Source organism: Euleptes europaea, chromosome 3, assembly GCF_029931775.1.
Source record: "Euleptes europaea isolate rEulEur1 chromosome 3, rEulEur1.hap1, whole genome shotgun sequence".
Lineage (NCBI taxonomy): Eukaryota > Metazoa > Chordata > Lepidosauria > Squamata > Sphaerodactylidae > Euleptes > Euleptes europaea.
The window spans coordinates 70390086-70410934 of NC_079314.1; the positions used below are offsets into that span (position 1 = coordinate 70390086).

Consider the following 20849-nt stretch of genomic DNA (forward strand, 5'->3'; position numbering starts at 1 on the left):
AAGAGCTCCAAGCCTGTGTAGAAGCTATCCATGGGAGACACAACAATATCCAGAGCTCAATGACTAGGGATGAATTCCCCACAAACACACACACACACTGCTTTTCTTTGTGGCTTCTCAGCTGAGAGGTTTGTATGCTGCAAATAAGTCGTATTCCCACCATAGGCAAAGAGCAGTGGGTGCTTTTGCTTGAGAAGCGCATATTCCAAAGCACGGAAGATGACTGTCTGGAAAAACTTTCTTCTGCTAGTGCCGCTCACTGTTCCATCAATGATAATGACACCTCGCCAAGAAAGGGCCAAACTAGGTTTGTCAATAATATTTATTTAGACACTGTCTCATTCATATGTAGAGTATGAACCCTACTTTCATTGGGTTCCATTGTTTGAAACATTTTTTTTCTCCATGTGCAACTTTTATACCAGAAGCCTGTCCAGTTGCAAAACAAACACACAAGTGTCTAGTTTGGACCAAAGTCTAAACTTACTGTAAATAAGTATATTTAAAATAATGCTATGCCCACTTTTCCCTCAATACAAATTAAAACACGCTTCACCCTTAAAAACAAACAAACAATTTGCTGGCCTTAAGAACAGGAGGAGCACTTCCTGTTCCAAAGCACAGGAGCTACTATGGGAAAAACCCAAGAATAAGCAGCCTGGGTACATACTTTTGTGCCAAAGGGTGCAGTGGAGAAACTGTTGTGATTATCAGAGTGGCCACAGGGGTGCTCAAGGGAAAGTGGGAATTGGTGTAATGGCTGCTGCTGTCAAAATACATGTCACAAATGCACTGAAAGCTTCCTACGTAGACTGCCTTGGAATGTTGTTGTCATATAATGTAACACAGAAGATCACTCCCTCAACTTCTAGGTAAAAGGTTGCAAATCCCCCCTCCCCAACCACACCAGTAACCATCTTTCCGATTGTACTTCTTCCTGCACTGGCAAAGTGGTTGAAGTTTTGCTCACAGATGCGTACAACGTTATTATGGAATCACAAGATCACAAATTCATTTTGAAGAACAAAACCAACACTTGCCACATGAGGCGATAGGTTCGATTTTGAGGCTGTTATTTTGGCAATACTGTTTTGAAGTAGATTTGGTGCAACAGACCTTAAGAATAATTTGTAAAACATTTGAGCTACATCCTGTTTCACTAAAGAGTGATATTTCAAGGAGCTTCATCTTACAGTGATGGATGCTGACCTGATGTGATGACAGAAAAGTTCACAGCCTTTCAGTAGGCTTAATCTACCTCTTTTAATGGTAGGAAACATGAATCGGGCTCTCAAGCTCACTCCGGCCATGCTTCAAACTAGTGAGCCTTTGTTCTTAAGGCTCGGAAGACAGCTTTGAAGTTGGGGATAAAACTCCTCTAACACACCATTACCAAAGAACAACCTTTTGATTATGATCTCATGAAAGTATAATCAATAACTTACATAAGTGAAAAGTGTGGCTAGAAGCAAAGGTCTTGTAATTGGACCTTTATTGGTTCCACATGTTTCTCTACTGGCTTCAGCTTGCTCTCTTGTATAATAAATACCGCCCCCCCCCCATTTAAACTCGTCTATAAAAGAGATGAAACTTCAGCAGCTACTGTCAGCCATGAATGTATTGAGGTCATAAAGGAAGGTTTCACTGCATCTTTCAGGCATGAAGGACCCTTGGTGAAATCAACTATTAACAGAACAGAACATTCAGTGAAGTGAAATTTAAAAGGGTTTATAAAACAATCCTTAAGAAACAAAGAGGGATCAAATATTTTGCTACCTACATTTGGGGAAATGTTACAGTTAAGACATACAAGCTGGGGGACTGCAATAAATTGCAGAAGGGAACAATTTTGTATTGATGAAAAACCCTGTTGGTATTATTAAAATGCTGGAGAATTTTTGCACAAACTCAACTCTTAATACTGTTGTCACAGAACTGTTTCCAAGTAGTTTATATGAAAATGTTTGATTTCTCTGTTGTACACCTATCACAAGAATTTGGAGGCCATGTTAAAATGCCACATAGAGATGAAATGTTCTTTCAATCACTTTTTCCTCACCATACATTGTTTGTAAATTTCTTATGTCAGTAATTATTTTCTAAATCAAAAAATCCAAGCACTTTAACCTTTCACACTCCCATCCCTTCATCCTTTTGATCGTCATTTTCTGCATCTTCTCCAACTCAATAATATCCTCTTTGCAATTGTTTGGATTAGTGTTGTGCGCAATATTCCAAACAGGGCAACACCATTTGTATAAAGGCATAATGGATATTTTACTTCATCAGTTACTTTGCTGTTGTAGCAGATTGAGTTTATGTTTTCCTTGATCTACTCATGAGCATAATAACTCTTTCCTAAATAGTTACAAATCAGTTCAGATGTTCAGTGTTTATATGGTTTTTTTTGGGGGGTGCCCCAAAGGTGTATTGTTTTACTTCCATTAAATATTATTTGCCAGTTTTTGCTTTTTCACCAGTGCAATTTGAGAGGTCCTAGACTCTTCAGGCTATAATTTGTTTTTGCATGTTTGTTGTAAAGTTATATCCTACCCTCCACTTTGACCTGAAATCCTATGGTGTACATCATACTCCTGTCCCCCATCCCTGAATTCAGTTTAAAAGCTGCTCTTCAACTTTTTGGGGGAGGTTAAATGCTAGTAGTCTGGTTCCATTATGGTTCACGGATTTAGAGAGCTCCTGAGATTTTCCTCCTAGGATCTCTTTGATTGCATTTTTTCTTTCTTTTCTACTGCTTTCTTGTGCCTTTTCACTTGTTTATAAAAAAAACCTTAATTTGTCCTTCATGGTCTTGTCTTCTCAGCAGCTTCGTTTTCTTGCCCAATGTTTCAGTTGTGGCATGTCTTCTACCAGATTGGCAGCTGAAGCCTCCAACCATGGGGCCTTCCTTGAGGGAGAGTTGGGGAATGTTATCCCCAGGTGGGGGAGCAGGAAGGTCCTGCAATTCCACTTGCCTAACTGTCCTGCCGCAGCAGAGCTTCTGGAGAGGGTCATTGACCATGAGGCGTCCAGCTCAGAGAACAAAGAAATTGGCTCATTTTTTTGCCGCCAAAACTGTCCCCTCTTCCAACCAGCCATAATGGCTGGTATCAGCCCACCAGGCCTGCTCTACACAGTCTTCAGGGGCTGTAGAAGTGATGACTTGATAGGAGACAATATCTCCCCAACATGCAGGAACCCAGGAGGGAGGAGAGACTTTGGTTGCTCTGACAGGCTTTCAGGACTGGTTAGAACAATTTGTCTCCAGTCAGAGAAGAAAAAAGACCCTCTTTACCTTTGAAGAAAAGACAAAATGAGTCCTCTCATCCCTTCACCCCCCTGCCCCCCCAGCACTTAAAAAAACCTAGCGACTTTAGAGGCTTTTCACAGTGAAAAAAGCCTTTGTTTATTACTGTGGCTATTGTTTGAGCTCTCTGCATACAACCTTTAACTATATACCTGCGCCTCGTCTACAGTATTTTTAACTTGTTTTGTAGCCAATGCTATCAAGTTAGCCTACCTTTTAAAAAGCAGGTGGCACTTTGAAATCCTAGGTCTATGCCTCTCCTGTTTGTGATTGAGCTCTTTAGAGGAGCCACAGCCCAGTGACACAAGATACGGCTGCAGAGAACTTGCAGTCCCTGCTGTAACTATATTTCAGAGCTTGGCAGGTACAAGAAAAGACCAAAAGTCCATCTAGTCCATATCCTGTTTCCAGCCAAATATTTCTAGAAAAGCCACACACGATGCATGAAGGCAAGAGCATTCTCTTGTTATTTTCTCCCCAGAAACTGATATTCAGACCCATGCTTCCTCTGAACCTGGAGGTTCCATTTAGTTATCCAGGCTAACAACAGTTGACAGACTATCCTCCATGAATGTATCTAATTCTTTTTTAAATATTATCTAATCCAGTGGACATTTACATATCCTGTGGCAGTGTATTAATTAACCAGTAATGAGAAGCATCCTGTACTAGTCCAGCATCAGATCCTGGGACAGTGCATTGGGGGGGGGGTGTTGGAAGCAAGACTAACCAGCAGGCCTAGGCCCACTGCAGGTATCCTGGGCTCTTACTTTGCATCATACATGGTCTGAATCCTGTTAAGGGCTAAAATATGCCTGTAGCAAAAAGTGTATTCTTAGAGATAAGGCATTCCTGGAAGAGGTCAGCTTTAGTTACAGAGGCAGCATTCTGTATCTGATTCATGTACTTTGGCAGTGGTGGTGCTTCCTGCCACCTCTGGGACTGATGTGGTGGTGAAGGCAGGAAACACAGTTGACTAGTGAGAAGTCATCAGTATTTGTTATGAAGGGTCATTGGGATCAAATATAGAAAAAGCACACTGCCATTATAGGTATGTCTTCATTGGTTTTCTCAGTGGCTGTTTCCTATGAGGGCCCATGAAGAAAATCTCCTCTACTCTCAGGATTGTTGATATACCATGACTTCTGTTGTGAAGTGCTTGAATCCCAATTCTGAGTCATGACACTGCCTGCTTGCTTGCTTGCTGATCCCTGAGCCCATGTATCATCAGGACTTAAAGTATTCCCCACAGCACTGTCTTGCCAGCAGCTGTAGTACAGCTCTCAGTATTGGAGACAACTGTGCCAGGAGTGTTTCCAGACAGCAGTACAGGTGGGCATGACTGAGTAAACTCACTCAAATTGCTCAAAGAAGGAAGCAGGATGCCTTACAGTAAGAGGAAAAATGCATCTCAGGGACTATGCGGGAGCAGCAAAGTAATTACTGGGATTAATGGGCAGTAAATTGTAAATTAAGTCCACTGAAACCCACAATAAAGGAAATAGATGCTGTAACTCCATTGACTGACAGCATAAGAATTGCATGGATTGTTCAAAAACAGACTTTGAATTTGCAAATAGATGCATGACTAGAATTCATCTTTATTATCATGTCACACATACTGCTCTACAAGAGTATTTTTCATTCATTGTCCAGAATAGAATCTATAAATAAAATTCCTGTGTACCTGGTTTCTTATTGTTTTCACACAGCCCTCATCTTTACCCCACATGTTTTCCCCCTATTTCCTTTATTTGTCTTTTGTTCTGCATTACAACCATGATCTATCAGATTCCACTGTTGATTTCCCCACTGAAAGTTCTATTTCCTGTCCTCTTCCACACAGCCTGGGGTGGGGGAAAGAGAGATTGGTATTGTTAAGATAAAAATAGACAGTTCTATTCTCTGTGGGCCTAATCACTATGATGACCACTTCTGGCCTCAAATATAATATAATTAATCTATAAATTATCCTTTAACTGATGATATAGTTAGTAGCTCTCTATATGCTTTTGAGTTAAGGCAAGTAAAGTTTATTGGCTGTTTCTATATAGCCTCAAATTGTGGAGTTCAGCACGAAATTTTTAAAGATCAGGCCTTCATAGAACAACAAAAACAACAACAACAACAACAAAACTCCCGTGCACAAGTATTGCATTGCCTGAGATTTCTGTTTCTAATAATACAGTTACTTTACCAACGTTAAACAGTCCTGATTTTATGGTAATCTAGAATTCAGCATTATTATAAACCCTTTAGTATTCAATCCATTAGCCAAAGTGAATTGTATAGCTGTTTTAGGAAACTTATGCCATACATAAGAGTTGCATGTGGTCTAGTTAGAATTAAACTTGAGGGTTATTTCTTAAAAGCAGCAACATTAAAACGACCAGTATCTACTACATGCCAGTAATGAAACTGTGGCAACAATTGGCTAAACTGCTTTGATGTCAGAGAGGGATTATCCAACCAGAGGGACATAAAAAGGAAAGAGGGGCATGGGAAAAGAAGAATGGGTTCCAAGCATGTAACGTAAGATTGATCAGCAAAAGCCATGGCACAGAAATAAGTCATCAATCATCTGTGAATAAAGGAATTAATTGGCAGTGCAGTCCTATGCAGAGTTACACCCTTCCATTTACTTCAGTGAATTTAAGACCAGTGTAACTCTGCTTAGGATAGCACTCTAAATCACTGGTAGTGAAGTCTCAGGCTGACCTGTACATCTCAGAAGATCTGCAGTGCTGCAGCAAACACTGTGAATATACTGAGTATGATTATTGCATTACTTACAAAAGAATATACAATGACAAGGAATAAATACTATTCAAAAATTACAATGACTGGGAAATAACATTCATATTCAAACACAATTCAAAGATAACTAAAGAATAGCAACAAAGATAACAAATGACAGAGATCTGGATGCAGTCTTGTTTCCGAGGAATCTTCTTCAGTATACAAATAACAATTAGGAAAAAAAATATTCTGACCTCTTATGAAGATATTCACTACAATAAGTGACAAAAATTACATATAGGTTTTAAATATTTAAATAATAATAAAGAAAAACAACAGAAAAAAGAATTTTACTTCAGAGGCTTCTGTTTAGGGTTGCCAGGCCCAGCCTAGCAACCTGGAGACGGACTGGGAGGAGGGCATAGGGGGCAGCTGTCAGTGACAGAATGAAACCTTCATGGTCTCCCATCTAAGTACTAACCAAGGCAAACCCTGTTTAGCTTTCTGATATCCAGATCAGGCTCGCCTGGGCCATTCAGGTCAGGGTTAAAATGATACCTATATTTAGTGTTTTGTCAATTATTGTAGTGAATATCTTCCTAAGAGGCTTTCTAAGGCTTTCTTTTTAAATAAGCTGTCAATTTAATCATACAGTACATATCTTTTAACTCAGTGGTTCCCAAACTTTTCAGGCCACCGCCCCCTTGCTTCCACAAACTCAACCCCAGTGCTCCCTACCCTATCCAACAACACAGTTGAAGGGGCCCACCTCTAGCTGCCCCATCCCCCTTAGTACCCCCCTAGGTAATCCCACTGCTCCCCAGGGGGTGGTACTGCCCACTTTGGGAACCACTGTTTCAACTTCTCTTTTTGCTGTCAAATCACAGCTGACTTATGGTGACCCCGTAGGGTTTTCAAGGCAAGAGACATTGGCTGTTACCGCACTAGGTATTCCCAGCGATGTATTAAGAGTTTGAAAATGTTATAAAAAATACTGTTCGCACTTTCTATGTATTCCCAGCGATGTATTAAGAGTTTGAAAATGTTATAAAAAATACTGTTTGCACTTTGTTTGGCCCCTTTAGCTGTTATAAAATGTTTTTTATAACATTTCCAAACTCTTAACACATCGCTGGGAATACCTAGTGCGGTAACAGCCATTGAGAGATGGTTTGCCATAGCCTACCTCCACGTCATGCCCCTGGTATTCCTTGGGGATCTCCCATCCAAATACTAGATAGGGTCAGGGCTGAGAGTGACTGGCCCAGGGTCACCCAGCAAGTTTCCATGGCACAAGTGGGGATTTGAACCTGGGTTTCCCAGGTCCTAGTCCAAGACTTTAACCACTACACCACGCTGGCTCACTCTTTAACTTCTCTAGCCACTCTTTTTCACTTGGAAGAGAATTTTTCTTCCAGTATCCAGTAAAGACAACATGAGAAGTCCGGAGGGGGGGGAGTACGAGCTTTCCTGGAAGATATTATTAATCCTTCCCCGGGTTAGGAGGTTTTCCCAGGAATGTTGAAGGAGGCAGTGGTTTCTCTGCCAAAGAAACCATCTCCAGATCCTTTTAATCTAGACAACTACTGCCTAGTTTCAAATCTTTTGTTCCTGGGTAAGGTGGTTGAGCGAGCGACGGTCGAGCAGCTATAGAGGAAGCATTGATTCTAGACCCTTTCCAGTTTGGCCATGGCATGGAGAGGGTGCTGGTCAGACAGCTGAATCATGGTGGGTCTGCACTGCCATTGCTGTTAGAACTCACAGCAGCATTTGACACAGTTGACCATGGCCTATTGACCCACCTCCTCGATGGCACTGGAGTATGTGGGACAGCCCTGCAATGGCTGACCTCATTCCTCCAGAGTTGGGGACAGAAGATGGCATTAGGGGGTAGGATCTCATCCTGGCACCCTTTGGTATGCAGGGTTCCTCCGGGAGTGATCCCCTCCCCAATGCTCTTTACTATCTATGTGTTCCCCCCATCTAGGGGCTGTGTTACCATCAATATGCAGATGACACCCAGCAGAACCTGTTGATGGACAGCTGGCAAAACACTGTCCCAGGAACAGCTGGCCAGACCTCTGGAGGTTGTGGCTGGATGGTTGAAACAGCTGTCTGAAACTGCACCCATCAAAGACGGAGGTCCTGTGGCTGGACTGGGAAGGCTTGGGTGAAAAAATTTGGCTTCCCGCTCTTGACAGGGTGCAGTTGGTGCCAGTTTCCTCCATCAAGAGTTTGGTGATGACACTGGATGCCTCCCTTTTGTTGGAGGCCCAGTCATGAATATGGCTTGATCGGCAAATTTCTATCTCTGCCAAGCCTGACAGCCGATTCCCTACCTGTCCTGTGCTAATACAGTAATCCATGCAACGGTCACCTCCAGATTAGACTACTGTATCTCAGTTTACACAGGGCTACCCTTGAGGCTTCTCCAGAAACTTCAACTGGTCCAAAATGCGGCAATGTGGGTCCTTACAGTGACCCCTTTAAGAGCACATATACAACTTGTGCTCCGCCAGCTGCACTGGCTCCAGATTGAGTACCGAATCAGGTTTAAAGTTTTTGTCCTCACCTTTAAAGCCCTAAACAGTATGGGACCATTGTATCTGTGGGACCAACTCTCCCGATGTATCTCCCAGAGAGTGCTGCACTCGTCGGAAAACAACTTCCTAGTAGTCCTTGGCCCCAGAACCATCTGGTTGTCTTCAACCAGGGCCAGGGCTTTTTTGGCTCTTCCCCCAGCTTGGTGGAACTCTCTGCTGAATGAGACTCATGTCCTGCGGGACTTAGCTCATTTCCACAGGGCATGTAAGACGGAGATGTTCCACCAGGCATATGGTTGAGGGTGACAATGGTATGTGTGGACTAGCTGTCTCCCAGAACCTGCTCTGAAGCTCTAACTGCTACACCACACTGGCTTTCATAGGGTAGAAATTTAATAAAAAATAATAATAAATAAATAATAAAGTGAAAGGCACCTCTGATAACACAGTCACTGCTTGTCTACTATGTGGTTCATGGCACTGTCCATAAGAAAAGAGATATCCAATAGCAACCTGTATTACTAACTGATTAAGCAAGCATATTGCGCACTCTTTAGTGATGTATGCACACCACTTCAACCATTTATTTCATGCTTTCTCTATCAATAAACATGGCCTTGAAATTTCAAAGCAAAGGCCCAGCCGATTCTCTTTCATCCAGATCTCTTTCTCTGCCAAGGCTCTTGAAAATAAAAGAAGGGTACTAATTAAATTCAGCAGGGTGAAAAGGAAAATAAGCTGAATGTAACGAGATGCTAAAGTCACTGCAGCCCAGAAGTCTCAGTTTCCCTTAGTGGCCTCACATGTGCGCAGAAGAATTCTCAGTAGGAGTCCTACAGGATCTGACAGGAGCGCCCTTCGCAGAAAGTAAACATTTACCTAACACCACATTCTAGAATCTCTCAGCATGCAAAGGAAGAATTCTAATTCTAATTCTAATTCTCTCTCTCTCTCTCTCTCTCTCTCTCTCTCTCTCTCTCTCTCTCTCTCTCTCTCTCTCTCTCTCTCTGTGTGTGTGTGTGTGTGTGTCTTTTTAAAATGGTGGTCCATTGGCTAAACTTGCTTAGGGACACAGCAAGCAATGGGGTGAACATTGCAAACACATCGTATGAGGCAGAAAACTGGATTGTTACTACCTTGTGCAATCACAGCCATAAAATTGAGTGGATAATTCCTAGCAATAAACTGTTTTATCATTTTATTTCTCAGTTTTTGTTAAGCTCAGCCATTACCTGTCTTAAATAAGGCTACTGAGATGTACAGCAGTAAAGCTATCTTTGTGGAGACAAAGTAAAGGCGAAGTATGGGTGATTTAAAAAAATTGTGCGGATTTTTTATTTTATGGTTGCTCTTAAGTCTATGTCATGGCTGATTTTGAAACCATACATATTTAAATTAATTAGTATATGCATATAAGCAGGGGCTGGTGTTAATTTTTTCCTAAGAGAATTAAAAAATCTTATTAATAAAGAATGATGGACACCTCATTCAAGGCTATCTCTTCTGAACTCCTTTGATAAAATTAAGTAATCTTTAGCACATTTTCAAAGCAAATTCATTTGAGGACTGCTTCCAAGAAAATATGTTTAAGATTGACGTGTTAGTCTTTGTATTATATGTGGTTAGCAGTATATCACTTTTATTTAACACTGCAAAGCATGCATACTACCAGCTTTTATTGTGTTACCAGTTGTGTTTTGGTATGTAATTCTTACCATCCACAAATACCTGCTGTCCAATGGAATTCAGGGTATGACCAAGTAAAATGTTACAATATCTATTGCAAGACATTTTAAAGGTGCCAGATTTCAGTCTGGATACTAATACTTTGGGTTGGATCCAGACTAAATTTTCCATTAATGGAAGGCACTTCTGTCATCTGAGTGGATCTTTTCTGTCTGCCTGGTTCAACTGGAGCCTACTGATCTCCCCAAAATGCTGCTCTTAGCAGAGTTGGGGGGAAGGGTGGAACAACAGGGCACCATTTCAGGAAGCTCAGCAAGCTGGGAGAGGAGGAGGAGGCAGAAAAGTCCCACCCCTTTCATGGAAATGCCTTCTGTTAACAGAAACTTTGGATTCAACCCTCTGGGTAGATTCTTTTTCAGCTTTTGTCCAACATAAACTATTCATACAAACAGCAAATTGGAAGAAATCCCCACTACATAGGTAAAGATGCACAGAACAGTTCCAGCCAAAAGAAAAAAGGGAAAATGAACCAATGTGCTTTCCATATATGACTCCTGATGTATGCATTTTGGCTCTTGGTTAGCAGGAAAGACAATTTATTTCATAACTTGGACCTGATTTATTCATTAACTGTAGGAAGTTTATGATTTTTAAGCAGAAGGTGACTTTCTTTCACACATTAAAGCAATCAGATATTTTACACATCTCCTTTGTGCCAATTTCTTCCTGAAGATGTGCGATTTCACTTAAGCTGTTTTTTGGCAGAAGCAGACAATACTCTTGAGCTCACATTAATCATGATTAAACTAGCCAAGGTTTCCTGGAGTATTCACACCAGGAACAATGGTTCTATGTGTTAATGTCTTTCCAGTTCTGTTCCCCTTCTAACTGGTAATGTGCCCCTTTCAACAAAATATCCAGTGGTCCTGTTTCTTTGATTCCACTGTAATAATAATTGGGAGGTACATTTAACTTCTACAAGCTTTATCAGCAGCAAATGAAGTGCAATCAGCAGGCTTTGTTTGTTTTTGTTTTTTTAAACTTTAACAAGTAGTCAGTGGAAAATCACACAGTCGTGTCCACTTAATTTGCCAGCAGGTACCGTGAGATGGGTTTTTTGACATCAAGCTCTAAAATGGTCAAGAAATCACAGTTTGTGGGTACTGAAATCTGTCATCTGAGCTGCAAATAGGGAGGCTGGTCCATTAGGGGAAATGGGGCAGTGTCCCACCAACGCAGGCTGCTCCCTGCTTCCTCCTGCAAGCCTCTTTACTGTCCTCACCAGGATAGCCCAGGGGATGGCAGTGGGGTTGGCAACAACCTGGAGAAAGAGGGCCCTGCTCCTTTAACAGAGGCCTAATGGGATATCATTTATCAGATGATGTTACTTAAGTCTGTGCGTGAAAAGCTTCATAAGACCGTTTCTACAATTTGTTAAAAGGGTAAGACATTTTTCTACAGGTTGTTTGCAAGCCCAGCTGGTAGTAGGGTTGCCAGGTCCCTCTTCACCCCTGGCGGGAGGTTTTTGAGGTGGAGCCTAAGGAGGGCAGGGTTTGGGGAGGGGAGGGACTTCAATGCCATAGAGTCCAATTGCCAAAGCGGCCATTTTCTCCAGGTGATCTCTATCGGCTGGAAATCAGTTGTAACAGCAGGAGATCTCCAGCTAGTACCTGTATCCCGTTGGGAACTTTCTGACAATACTGCTGCAGACTGTCGAATTGGAATTGGATTATTTTTCTATGTAATTGATTTACTTCAACATGGATGACGTATTTTGGGGCTGAAGAAACTTATGTGAAATGGCTGTCCCCCATTTCTTTGGATTTATACCGATATTGGATATCCTGTGGAATTGACTATCTTGAAATCCAGAAGAGGACTGTTACTCTCAGATACATGTCAAGGACTGTTTCAGATTTACCTGAGAATTTGTACATAATTAGTTGCTTAGTTTTTGTGTTCTGCACTTGTCTTGTCTTTCAGCACTTATTATACACTTGTTATTTACTACTTGTTTATGTGCATTTATGTACTATAATCCCGTGCTAATTTCCAAACCTATTGGTACAGGCACGGAGGTGCCCTATGTTTTGTTGCTTAGTACCTGGAGGTTGGCAACCCTAGCTGGCAAGTCAGCTTCTGCATTGCCTTTGCTGAACTTGGCACTGCAAGTATATGCTGCTCTGCATTTTTACTTTCTAAGGGCGAAAACACACGGTTGCTGTAGCCTTTTTTATTCCCTGTTTCAGCCAGGATCCAGCCAGGATCGAACGCATGCGTTTCGCCAAACGTGCATTCGACCCTGGCTGAATCCTGGCTGAAACAGGGAATAAAGGAGGCTAAAGCGACCGTGCGTTTTCACCCTAAGTCAGGCCCAGCTACACCAGTACATCAGCTCAGTGGACAGGGAGCTCTCCTTACTGCTCCCTCTGAGTCCTTGATTGGTCACTGAATCCATAAATCACCGAATCCATAAAAATCCATTGACTGGTCCTCTTAATCTTTTTCCCCCCCATGGAGGAGGGATGGAAAAAAATGACTCATCAGAGACTTTCTCAGAGGGAGCATTATTTAGTTACCAAAGCCGCAATACACTAGTGTACTGTCTCTTTAAAGCCATCATGTACCCACAATTCAGAATTAGGCCTGTACAAGAGAACAAATTCAGGGTGTTTTTGTTACACATGCCCGTTTATCTCAGGATATTTAGCACTTCCTCTTCAATCCCAGAACAGGGCAGCCATTTTCTGTTTGTAAAAGGGGAAATCCCAGAGAGGAAGATTAATAGGTATGTTTCTCACAGTGATACTTTGATGATGCAGCAGAATTTATGGGTTCTGAAGGGGGAAATGTCCGTCATCCTTTCCCTGTATTTGAAGAAGTTGGATTCTGGAAGGCAATTACTTCAGTAACTCAGTCGCTGAACAAAGGCTGGAACTTCACCCCTTCCAAAATAATCATTGTTATCCAAAGAGAAACAAATCTCTTTCAGGATGCAATACCGTACACACTTGCTTGAGAGTGATTTCTACTGACAGCAGAGAGATTTTCTTCTGATTATAGGATTGCACCATTAGTAGTAAATTAAAGGCACTCTGCACATGCTTTCAATCATTTTATTAGCAGAGCTTTTGGGAAAAATTTTTATCTCCTGAAAGGAAAGGTGTTGGGACTCTTGAAAGTCTTACTTTGGAAACCTACAACCCTTAATCTGGTATGGAATGACTATACGCAGTCAATTGCCTCATGGTGCAGGAATGCCTTTGACTTTTACATGGGGCCAAAAACCTCCTTGCTTTATGTTATTTTATAGCACGGAAAATTAGTTCTTGAGTTGGGGGTCTGGAAAGTTGGTCAGATTCAGACCTGCAGTACTCATAGCCTTGTTTTTCTCACACACCTTTTCCGACTAGCGCGTTGAGTAATGGGTTTTAGGAAAGGCGGAAATCTGGCAGGATTTCTCTCATGTTGGGTATGCCTATGGTTGTTGTAAACATAGATACAAAGGGAGAGGCTGCATTAGTTTGACACCTGCATAGGGATCAGTGTACAGTTGGAGAAATGTTCCTAGACTGTCCTCTAAAGGCGATTGTCTTCTTCTGCAGTGTTACAAGGGAAAAGAGGAGGAAGACAAAGCCTCCGGTTGCTGTCTACGCTCTCTCTGCCCTACCAGCCCCAGTGGGCACCAGCTGCCATGGAGGGCCATTGGTGCTGCAGGATAGAAAGAGTAGAAAGCTATCATCCTTGACTAGAGAGTGCCTATGGCAGCTGCATGTGACAGTCGAGGAGGGAAGAGATCTGCACCTGCAAAGGCAAGATGGAGACCCCCGCCCCTGCTGAGCATGGGATGCTGCAGCAGCACAACCTCCTGATCCCCCTGGGGCAACCGCTGCTGCTCGGTCCAGCCGTTCTGATGATTCCTGCTGCCTTCAGTACGAAAGCCGACTGTTGCCAAAATAAGAAGGGCTCATTTACTCTGCTCATAGTTTTAGTCAAAGCACTTTGTCTTTGTTTGAGAAATGCACACACAGAAAATAACTGTATTTGCCAAAAGTCAATGTTGCTATGAAAAAAAGAGAGTAATTCTGTAGTTTACATATATGCCATGTAAATTACTATGCAAACCAGATGTAGCTTACAAGGTACCTTGTAACTCATCTCTGCTGAGCAATAAAGCTTTTTTGGCAAATGTTTGAGAATTTACTGCTGTTTTCTGTCAGCAGCTACAACAGATGGCTGGCACATGCCTGCTTTGCTAAATGAAGTGGGATCTCTACAGCATGATTCTTTGATCTCTGGTGGCATGTCTACAACACCAAGATGCAAAATACCACAGCAGAGCTGAATCTAAATATTAAAAGTTCAGAGCATTGCTTTTGATACAGAGATTCCCGGGTTTTTTCAATTGTGCCCATAAGCATATCCACATTCTGCATTGCAACTACAGTATGGGAGTTAAAAAGATTGTATTTATCCTGCTGAGTGACATGAAAGCATAGTGAAGGTATTGTTCAAAGTGGAAAGTTATACACAATTGCTGTAGCATCCAAGATAGCCATAAGTCTATGGCTCTGCTGGCCACTTGCGTTATTATTGGCTATGAAATGTGGAATAAAAAGAAAAGGAATGGAATCAAGGAGGAAAGAGAGAGAGAGATTGGGGAGGAATGTGGTCTGTACATCAAGAATTTTAGAAGTAATTTACAAATAAAGTGTTGTCAAAGAAAGGGTGATTTATTAATGCATAAAGGGCAAGGTGTGGGTGCCAAATCTACCCAATTTGACAGTACAATCCTAATTACATTTTCCTAGGAGTAAACCTCATTGAGTAACATGGGACCTACTTCTCAGCAGATGTTGCTTCCTGAACTAGGGTTGCCAACCTCCAGGTACTAGCTGGATACCTCCTGCTATTACAACTGATCTCCAGCTGATAGAGATCAGCTGCTTTGGCCATTGGACTCTATGGCATTTAAGTCCCTCCCATCCCCCAAACCCACCCTCCTCAGGCTCTGCCCCAAAAACCTCCCGCCGGTTGCAAAGAGGGACCTGGCAACCCTGTCCTGAGCTGACATTGTAAGAGTGTGGTTTATGACTATTTAGCAGTTCCTACTGAAAGGCAACGGAAACAGAACACCATCACTACACTTTAGTTTATCCAAAGATGCTACCACATTAAAAGAAAGAAATTCCTATTTATCACCCTCATACCAACTGTGGATAAAAAGAAATAGTCTAGATGCCTTTCTAAAGAAGACTTGGGTGAAACTGGTAAAGCTTAGCACAGCCAAAATTCCCTTCCTTTTCTCCCCAAGCCTATGTCTGAACTCAGTAATACCTGTCTCAATCCAAAGACATTCAAATAATCGTACACATTTTCATTCCAAAAAGACTTATGCGTGACAACATGCACTTTATTATTAATGCTATAGAACATGTAAAACAGAAGAAAAGAAAAGCAGCTTTTATGTTTCTGGATGCCGAAAAAGCTTTCGATAATATTCAATGGGACTTTTTATTAAAGACTTTACAACAGCTAAATTGGGGTAACAAATTTTATAAATGGATTCAGAGCATTTATCAGAGCAGAAACATCAGTTGGTTGACCTACAATCAAATGATTATGAAAATGCGACAAGATTGTTTACAACAGGGCAAAATAAGAAAGAATACTGAGTTTGAAGACTTAATTAGTAAAGATACGGATCATATATTGGGAAAAATCTATAAATTCTTACTTAAATTTGAAACAGAACAAGAACAAATTAAGACATGCATGATAAAATGGATGAAAACTTTAAAAAGGAGATTACTTTGCAGCAATGGGAAAGACTTTGGACAAAGTCAATTAAATTCACAGCAAGTAATAATCTACGTGAAAATTGGTACAAACAATTTTTCAGATGGTATATCACACCAGTGGACGTTAAAAAAATGAATGAATCTTATGACAGTCGGTGTTGGAAATGTAAAGATAAAGATGGAACATATTTTCATTTGTGGTGGACATGCAAAAAAGTTAAGAAATTTTGGATACAAATTCATCAAGAAATGCAGGAAGTTTTAGGAATCAAATTCCCTCTGAACCCAGAAACTATGCTATTAGGAATTGAACCTGATAACTTGGATAGAAATCATGAACAATTATTCAGCTATTTGACAACAGTGGCCAGATTAATACTGGCAGCATCCTGGAAACAGGATGACATCCCGGACTTGGAAAAATGGCATCAAAAAATGGATGAATTTGCGGTGATGGCCAGACTGACCAGTTTGATAAAAGAGAAGATGACTGAAGACTTCCCCCCCCCCAAAAAAGGGAATGCTATTTCGAATATGTTAAACAGAAAAGACAGATTGTTAGAGATAAAGATTAGTTTATAAAACTTACTATATAGGATAGAAGGAACTTATTTTAAAAAAACAACAACTTTGACTATAAGAATAATGTACAGGATATTTGAAATGAAGAGAAAGACTCCCCGAAGGAGTACAAACTGTGTGAATGTGTGTATATGTAATTTGTGTGTTTTCTTTCTGAAAATGTTAATAAAATATCTTAAAAAAACACAAATAATCGTACATTGATTTTCTTCCTGGGTACTAAACATCTGTGTTTGCTTGTCTTTTTGGAGTTCAGCCTTCAGCACAGAAAGAACAGGCCTTCAGTGATGCATGCCTTACATCATTTCTTGTGGATTTGCTCACATTTGTACCTCTTTTTGTTACCTGGACACTAGAAACCAAAACTCTTTGACCTGCATCTTATACAGCTGAGTGGGAAAACCAGAATACCTTTCCACTTTTAGGTAAGATTTCCCAGCTAGGTACCTAAAAGGTTGGGTGAAAAGGACCTCAGTAAAACAATTAAATATATTTATTATAAAGTGCTCATGCATATATTAAAAACAAGCTCATATGGCAACAAATTCAGGGTTGATAATCTAAAACAACATGCCAAACACATTTCGGCCCCCAGGCCTTCTTCTGTGGCCTAGTACAACATATCATGCACACATAAAGTTGCATTAACAGATATAACCATTTTGTATCAGACTAGGTATGTATCATAAGGTGTAATCCAAGTGGACGTTATGTCTATGATACCTGAGTGTTGCTAAACTATGTGTGGAAGGAATCCAAGGAATATAGTTTCAATATTTCTTTCTGCACCTGGCTGGCATTATATTCAAAGTGTGCATATCATTATCAACTAAGAAAGACACATGCGTTAGGCATGTGGTTTTAGATTATCAGCCCTATAATTGTTGCCATATGGGCTTGTTTTTAATATAAGCATGAGCACTTTATAATCTATATATTTCATTGTTTTATTGAGGTCCTTTTCACCCAACCTGTTGGGTACCCAACTTTGTTTTGAGGGTGGGTCTTTTCCTCCTCTTTGTCCAGATTTCCCAGCTATTCCAACACATTCCTATTCTTCTAAATCTGGCTAAATCAATAGCTGTCACTTTATTTTTCATTATCATTCTTGGTTGAGAAAAAGGAGTCAAGTTGTAACAAAATGGAACCACACTATTGCATAAGCTTGGACAATCCACTACACCAGTACTTTCATTAGCAGGAAGACGACTGCTTTGTGAATTACTTCTTTTTCTGTTTGGAGGGAAAATGCTGATAACAGTGTCTGAGACTCAGGGCTTGCCTACAGTTGGGCTCAGTGGCAGACCTACATTTTTGGAACCCCGAAGCTTGCACTGTTATGGGGGGCCCTTTACAACCAGCAACAATAGGGCAACATCCAACAAGGTCCAAAGGGTCTTTCTGCCCTTGCAAGGACCTTGAGGCCCAAATGGCAGAGAACAGGGTGGGTGGGATTGAGTCCTTGAAAATGAGCCATACAGTGAGCCCCTTTCCACCAGCAACGAGGTCTGCATAACCACTGTTATCTTCTTCAATGGGGTTGTTCTGTGGCAGATATATTGGTTCATTCTCTAATAGAAAGGTAGAAGGTCATCAGAGGGGGCTCATTAGGATTAAGAGGTGAAAATCTGATTTTTGGTGTTAAAATGCACAAGTGAGACGAATGCAGCCTGAATTGAAAATTCAGATGTCTTTTTATGGTTCTGATTGGCTCTAGCGTAAGGGCTGAGCTATAGAACTATTAAGCCATGCACCAATGAAGGGTTTGAGGATCCATCTGCCAAAATGTAGGCTATGAATAGATTCTAGCGAGCTCAGTGAGCACAATACAGCTGGGGGTTCGGGCACTGCAAGCCCCCGGGAAAATTTTGAAATTTGACCAATTACAGGGACATGTTGAGGCCATATGAAATGGGTATTAGAGCATATTCTAAGGACAATATTAAGTACTTCAACCCACTGGTCTATGATTCTATCACTAAAATAGCCTTATTTTAATAACAAATACTTTAAAAAAATCCATCGATTTTGTTGAAAAATTCACTCATTAAAAAAATGTTGCTGCAGGGCCCCTCTGGGATTAGGGGCCCTGAAGCTTAAGCTTCATTAGTTTCATAGTAGATCCACCACTGGTTGGGCTTCATTCAGATGTCATAACAAGCACCAATTAAGCTGAGATATGCATGAATGTGGATTGCTGTCATGTTCAAACAAACACACCTTCCTTCATGCACAGTGTGACTAAATGTTCCCAGTTTAGGCAAACTCTGTTTCTCCATGATGTGCAAATTCAGGCTGAAGCAGAGTTTCTTTACCTTCCACAAGTCAGGATTCAAAACCACAGGGCAATACAGATATAGAATCCTGTTTCTTTTAAATATGCAAAGTATAAAACGCTGCATTTTGTGTGGCAAAACCAACTGCTATGAAACATTGTCCTTATTGCTGTTTCACCTCCATTTTGTTTGTGCAGTTTTTAATACTTCTGCCACTCTCTAAGATAATCACATTTTTACATATTGTAATAAAGAACAAAAGCAAAAGAAATGTCATGGAGAACCCTACAACTGCCTAATGTTCATGGACAAATTGTATGTAAATTCATAATTCTTGAAAACTAACCCCTTGAGCTAAATACCATGCATGACCCATGCGGTAAATGTACTTGACTGGCAGCCAATCCCCTTTTGCCCCACGGCAAAATGGACTGAGAAAGGGGGCCACATGAAAGCAGAACAGCAGACCTCTACATGGTAATCAAACCCAACCCAACATGAAGACCCATTTCCTCTTATTACTTATTTTACATGTCTACCACCAAAAAAATTAACAATGTTTTCAAATGGGTGAAGACTAAGCAAATGAGGGGGGGGAGGAAGGTAGTTTATTCTCTAGTGAACTCTCTATGGAGTACCATTTTTCCACTTTCTATTTTAGTTATAAAGGTAAAGTGTGTCATCAAATTGCAACTGACTCATGGCAACTCCATGAAGTTTGACCTCATGGGGTTTTCGAGGCCAAAGATGAGCAGAAGCAGTTTGCCATTGCCTTCCTCTGCATAGCAGCCCTGGTCTTATTTGGTGATCTCCCATCCAAGTACAGACCCTGTTTAGCTTCCGAGCTCTGAAAAGATTGGGTATGGACTATTAGGGCTTCTACACGTTAAGTTATAGCCTCATTTAAAAGTTTCCTGCTATTGCAAAATAATGCTATTGTCAGAGCACAATGCCAGTGTGTTGTAGGGGTTAAGTGTCTAGGAGAACCAGATTTAAATCTTCCCCCTGTCATGAAGCTTGGAGAATGACCGTGGCTCACTCATTCTCTCAGCCTAGCCTATCTCACAGGGTTGTTGTGATGATAAAATGGAGAAATGCAGAATATTGTATGCTACCTTTAGCATAAAATGGGATAAAAATGTACCAAATAAAAAAACAACATAAATGTAAGGATGAATCTTTCCTATTTATTGAGAGACTCTTTCAGAGCCTATTTTCAACACATTAAAAATTGCTATTCGTAAATTGTTCTAAAGACTTTAAATGCAAAAAAATCAACCTGAAAAGTAAAAGTATGTTTTCAGAAGTTTATGCTAACCTCGCCCAGATTCACCATATATTACCAGTATACCAAACTCTGCACGTGTTCGGTTTTTGAAGGATGTCTTACGTGACATTCCTAGTGTGTGTGTGTGTTAAGTGCCGTCAAGTAGCTTCCGACTCATGGCGACCCTATGAATGAAAGTCCTCCAAAATGTCCTATCTTTGACAGCCTTGCTCAGATCTTGCAAATTGAAGGCTGTGGCTTCCTTTATTGAGTCAATCCAACTCTTGTTGGGCCTTCCTCTTTTCCTGCTGCCCTCAACTTTTCCTAGCATGACTGTCTTTTCCAGTGACTCTTGTCGTCTCATGATGTGACCAAAATACGATAGCCTCAGTTTAGTCATTTTAGCTTCTAGGGTCAGTTCAGGCTTGATTTGATCTATAACCCACTGATCTTTTTTTTTCCTAGTGACATTTTAGTGACATTTAGTGACATTCCTAGAGATGTCACTAAAACAAACTTTAGTGGGTCAGATGATGGCATCATTTGGACATTATAATTTTAATACCAAATCTGTTAAACACAAATTAAACTCTTCATGGCCGGTCAATTGCAATTCTCCAGGTTCAACGTTTCTAAAATGTACAGTAA

General features: G+C 40.9%; 1 protein-coding gene across 1 annotated transcript in view; it reads right to left on the minus strand.

Moving 5' to 3' along the window:
* Positions 1–20849, minus strand: part of WIF1 (WNT inhibitory factor 1) — a 46140-nt gene that overhangs the window by 22699 nt on the left and 2592 nt on the right. The gene's annotated exons all lie outside the window — the stretch shown is intronic.